We start from the raw sequence: 5537 nt of genomic DNA, 5'->3' as shown, positions 1-5537 counted from the left end.
TAAGGGCTCTTTGAGTTTTCGACCTGGCAAGTTAAAGAGGCCCTATTAGGTGTAATATCTTGGATATTAACAGACAACGGAACAGTTGGTTATTTAACAGGACGCTTTATTGCCCCCCTCCGATGGTTCATCCATCCCAACATCCCCTACCTCTCGCGCCACTCCCACTTACTGTAACTGTCGTAAACATGCCGTAACGTATATGACAACTCCCCTTGTAGTCAGTTAACAATACTATGACATTAGGGATGGGTTGTCCCTTTCCTGTAGTGTGTTATATAGGTTTGTGTGCATGTAAATAGGCTGAAAGGCTAAAATCCCAAAGTTCCCCCACCCCCTGCCTGAAACGCCTCCATTGGACTCCTTCTTTACTTCTGTAACACAATGACATCACTATGTAACACTTTTGCTTCTATTGGCTAGTGCTCCAACAAATTGTACGTGATAGGCTAAAGGGGCGGGACATCTATTAAGCAGTTGACCAATCACAACAGAGCCGGCCAGCTAACCAATCAGAGCCGACTGGGGTCTGGTTTCAGACAGAGGGTGAAAAGAGGTGCTGCAGCACAGGCAGTATGAGAAAAATAAAGAGCTTTTTGAACATTAAAGCATGGAGGCATGTCCCAGGAGAGACACTACATACTAATATGAACCTGAAAATGAGCAAAAATAGGGCCACTTGCCTTACTGTTGCCTTATTTAATTGAGAAACGGTATTTTTGGGCCAAATTATGTCAAAGACTGACCCGGAAGTTGCAGTATCACCGTTTGGCCACTAGAAAATGTTGCTTCAATGCTTAGCTCACATCCTGGGAGCTTGGTCCCCTCAACAAGAGGGATTTAAACATAGAGACCCTAACCCTCCATCAGCCTGCTTCTTTCACCTTTCTGCTGCTGCACCAGAACAACCCACACCCAACTCACTGTGGTTTCTCCTTATAGAATACACTGTTTGTACACTTGAGCTGGCAGACAAAAATATATTGTGTATAGCCTATACAGGTTTTGTAAATATTGGGAAATCTGCCGTTGCAGGCGATTTCATTTCATTTTCATTTAATCGTTTATTTGAATAGGGACAATGCACATTAATGAACACTTTAGACAAATAATGCTTCAAGTGTAAATATGCCGGATGTTAGCTTTGAGCTCATTTCCATCCGTAGTCCCTGACATACAACATATAAGAACATGACATTTGCAAACATAGCAAAAAATAAATACATGTATGCAAAAGAGCAAGAGCAGCACACACACGTATTTACCACATGGCAATACACTATAGCAGCAACGACATTAAGTGCAGGAGATAGAGTCCTTCCCTTTGCCAGTAGAAGAGTTTGCTATTTTGGACCCATTTTTTCACTAGCCACAAATCTTTCCTACATTCACACACTGAGATTGCATTTTAAGACAGACAAATCAGGAGAAAATGAACTTAGTTGGAGACTTATTTAGTTTAGTTTAGTTTATTTATTTATAGTGTCGTGGACAGTCCCCATCGATGAACTGTCACAAAAACAGTAAATGGTGCAGCTTTAGCCGACATGGCTAATTTCCAGCTGTTGTCCCCGGCCAGATGGTAATAGACATCCTTACAATTACAATATATCAACAGCATTAGTTATAAGAAAATATATAAAATAAAAATAAAAAGGAGGAAAGACAAGTAGATACCGGTGTGAGGATAAAAGAGAACAATAAACAACACACGTTACAGTACATTATATATTATCATTATATGCAGGACGTACTCGAAATGTTAACCATCTCACAGTCACGAGTTACCAACTGATAAAAGACAAAATTCCCATCACTGACACGTTCGTCCCAGGACTGAATTGGGATTTCAACATTGCCCACTGAAGACAAAGTCCAGATGCTACTGTTTTTTCTCCAGTGGGTAAGGGGCTCTAGATACCTTTCAGTCAGTGTGCTGCACCTCTCATCATGCAGTTTGTATACCTATACTAAAAGGAAAACATTGTTTTGTGTATCATAATGTCTAGTCCTTGAGAGTCCTTATTTCCGTTCTTTCCAATATAATGACACCTTTTAACTCAGAAATGTCCGGATCTCCCTATACAAACCCCCTCTCCTTTGAAACCTGCTTCCCTTTGTAGCTTTGATATGCCAGGTGTTCTGCTTGCTGTGAAGATCTTCACTCTGTGTCACGTACCGGCCACTCAGCTGCCTCGCTTTGTTCTTTCTTGGTTGCAGTGATCTTGTGTGATGTGAACTCTTCACTCCCATCCCACGGGATCCCTCTTTGCAGCATGCCGACGATCTCCTCCTTCTGTTTGCATTATACACACTCACACACACAAAGCATATACACACACACACAAAGCATACATACACACACATTAAAATATCTCTTTATCTAAGCTGTCAGCAGATGGAGGAGGATCGTGTTGTCATTCAGCCTCTTGTGCAGCATTGTTCTTATAGCTACTGCAGGATTTCTATTAAAGTAAGGCAGCAATTATAATATATTGTATTTTGATGCAGATATGCAACAATGTCCCCTGCCCCCCCAATATATTGACCACAAATATTTTTGAATAGGTAAAGAAATCGTATGCTATGACATTACACACACACAATCAACAATAATTTGCAAATCTGCAATGGAGAGAGACTTCCTCTGGAGGGAACACAGGGGTTTTAGCCTTTGCAGAGCATTTACATCCACTAAAACCTATAACACACGAGAGGGAAGGGAAAACCCACACAAGCAGTATAGGGCCTCTTTAACAAACATATAAATGCTAAACATTGTGAAAGGTCAATTATTATTTAGGTGGATTTATCATCTTTGAGATGTTTGTGTATTTGAAATTGTACAAATAAACGCAAACTAAACTTAAACTATCTTTTCCCTTTTGTCATGAAGAAAGTATTTCTGATTCTGATTATAAAAGGTTAGATCTCTCCCTACAAACCCAAGTGTTTTGTTAGTGTTCCCATGGCACGCTGCATTCTCTGTGTGATTGTAACGCTGTGTGTGTGTGTGTGTGTGTGTGTGTGTGTGTGTGTGTGTGTGTGTGTGTGTGTGTGTGTGTGTGCGCGCGTGTGTGTGTGTGTGTGTGTGTGTGTGTGTGTGTGTGTGTGTGTGTGTGTGTGTGTGTGTTTGTGTGTGTGTGTGTGTGTGTGTGTGTGTGTGTGTGTGTGTGTGTGTGTGTACATGACATGTCAGGACAGACAGTAGGCATAGGTCAGAGTAAAGTGTGTGCAGGTCTCAGATAAGCTGCAGGATTTGACTAATCTGACAGGGGAGGCCCGTGACCCCGACACAAACAACGCACTTACTGACACAACTCTGCCAATAACATTTCTATACACACACCAACAGTCAACAGACAGACAGACAGGCAGGCAGACAGACAGACACACACGCACACACACACCAGAAGGTAGGTTGTGTCAATAGCTGAGCATGTAGTGCTTGGCTCGGGCTGAGCTGCAATGCGGTGTGTGTCTCGTGTTTCATGTGCCGGTTATACACAAGGTGTGTCTTTTAAGTGCTTCACAGTGGGATATATAGAGAGATAGATAGAGAGATAGATAGATAGATAGCTAGGTAGGTAGGTAGGTAGAGTAGGTACAGTAGGTAGAGAGAGAGAGAGAGAGAGAGAGAGAGAGAGAGAGAGAGAGAGAGAGAGAGAGAAAGAGAGATGGATAGATAGATAGATACGTTAAATACATAGATACATAAATACATAGATACAGAAATACATAAATACATAGATCCATAAATACATAAATACATAAATACATACACAGATAGATAGAAAGATTGATAGATTGACTCCCTTTCTTCTATTCAGATATATTGTACTTATTGGATATACTTTAAAACATGTTTTTATTGTACTTTTCCTCTATACAGCTGGAAGTTCACATTACAGTGGGATGCATCCATATAGGCAAATATATTCTAACGGTTTATACATCTAAACTGTGCTAAATCACTGTGCCGCATCCATCTTTAACAGCACACACTTGGCTACCTATTTCTTAATACCTAAATGAGAGTAATGGACTGTAGTAGGGGGTCTCTGCTCCTCTTCTCGCGGACTGCAAATCATGGAAGAAGCTTTGTGTCGATGCAAATGGTGGAGAAGATGTGTTTCCCACCCAGATTTGATGTGCTCATTTCCACATTTCACCTGTTAGAGCTTAGGCCTCAGGCAAAACCCACAGTATATTAAAGAAGGTATTGGAGCCAGGACTCCCCACCACGTGAAAAATCGTTTTCCTGTGGCTCCCCTCCCCCTCAGAAAGCTCCAGAAGGGATGCTTTTGCGAGATGCTCAACCGCCTCTTCCTTCTCCTTCTATGGCTATGTGTGTGTGTGTGTGTGTGTGTGTGTGTGTGTGTGTGTGTGTGTGTTATTGAGCAGCAGCAGTGAGATGGCTGTGATCAGACAAACGTGGGATTACTGAGAAACACTGGAGGTCTGGCGGGTTTTGAGCCCCCATAGAAGCCTTGTTTAATTTTCTGTGGTGCAAAAGAATCTGCTTATTACTGGAAGTCTGTTCAACCTCCATGTCAACGTTATTCAGTGTGTGAGAATCTGGTGGGGGGGAATCCTCTGCTACAAACCTTCATTTGCTTTCAGAGAACAATCACACAGGCTTCTGTTTTGGGGGGATTATTTTGGGGAGAGAAAGGACCCCACGACCTCTCCAGCTGAGGAGGACGACACTCAGACTCCATGGATGTTTTTCTGTCTATTTGTAGTCTTTTTGAAGGCATTTTGTGGCTTCTTGTAGTCTTTTTGTGGTTATTTCATGTCATTTTAAAGTTGTGTTGTGTCTGTTTGTAGTTTGTGTTGAGTCTTGTTGCTTTTCTGTGGTCATTGAAAATTGTTACTGTGTGTTTTTGTGGTCAGTTCAAGTCTCTTTGTAGTTTTTGTGCGGTTGTTTTGTGTCTCTTAAAGGGGTAGGTAATTCACTTCAGAAACTTTGTGTTATATTCCATGGAATGCTCTTAACATCCCGAAAGCAATGAATATATTAAATGCTTTGACAATAAGTACTTTAAAAAATGTCATCTGTGGAAGCCGTGGCGATGTAAAAAGCATGTGAGCTGGCCCGGCTAAAGTAACTGGATGGCCTACCTGCCTGTCAGCCTTCCATCTCGTGCACAAACTTATCTCGTGCCCTCATTGGTCATGTGCGCGTTCGTGTGTGTTGGAGGAGGGGCTCTGTGAGGAAGTCTGAAGGAAGGGGCAGATTTTTTTCGGTTGTTTACTTTCAAATTCTAGTGCACTCAAGCTGGTTTCTCCATTCTTACCTACTCTACCTTTAATAGTCATTTGTCTCTTTGAGAGGTCTTATGTGTGCCTTTGTAATCATCTGTATCGCCCTGGTTACACTGTGTCACTTTGCTGTATTTGATGTCTTATCATGTTTGTTTTGTTTCTGTTCATTTTGTGTCTTTTGCAGTCATGTGTCCATTTGGAGTCTTTTGGTGAATTTGTCTTTGTGACACTTTGTAGGTGAAGGAAGTACAAATAAAGACAACAAGGGG

The sequence above is a fragment of the Notothenia rossii genome, assembly GCF_949606895.1.
Source record: "Notothenia rossii genome assembly, chromosome: 6".
NCBI classification, from domain to species: domain Eukaryota; kingdom Metazoa; phylum Chordata; class Actinopteri; order Perciformes; family Nototheniidae; genus Notothenia; species Notothenia rossii.
Note: the sequence above shows the minus strand (reverse complement) of the source record.